Here is a 589-nt window from a genome sequence, read left to right as displayed (position 1 = left end):
CATCATAGTAAAGCAGTTTAATTTTCTTACAGCTGACTGTGAGCAAAAGGAATTAGTTACCTCTGTCCCTAGGTTTTCTTTGTTCTTTATGTTGTTGGGATTTTTCTTATATCATACAGTGTTTATTGTGGAAACTTTGCAGTTCATAGAAAACGGAACACAAACCAGTAGCTTACGTATGTCGGAATTTGTTTATGAATAGATGAGAAGTGCAGTGTTCAGGGAAGAGTTGAGGATGAAGGTTGCTAGAACTGTGTTGTACCTCTTGCTAGCGAAAGAAAAGAATAGACTGAAGTTACAGCTGATGCTAGGCAGAAATGTGGTTGTCAGGTGAAAGCAAAGCCAGGGCAAAAGAAATATCTTGAAATTGTTTGCTTAGAGGTGCATTTCAAAGTGCAAAGGAAGCTGCAGAGGAGTTAGCAGCTGTCACGGCCACAGTGCAAAATGGCGCACTGTAAGTTGTGCTGAGTATGACTTGGTAGTTTTAATAAATGTGGTGAACCTCCAGCTTTTCCTGAGGTTGAAATGGCTAAACCTCAGAGTTTGCCTTTCTCTGAGCAAGTTAAAAGCAGGCACCATTGCGATAAGA

This window comes from Falco biarmicus, chromosome 12 (genome assembly GCF_023638135.1).
Source record: "Falco biarmicus isolate bFalBia1 chromosome 12, bFalBia1.pri, whole genome shotgun sequence".
Lineage (NCBI taxonomy): Eukaryota > Metazoa > Chordata > Aves > Falconiformes > Falconidae > Falco > Falco biarmicus.
This window is presented reverse-complemented; position numbering follows the sequence as displayed.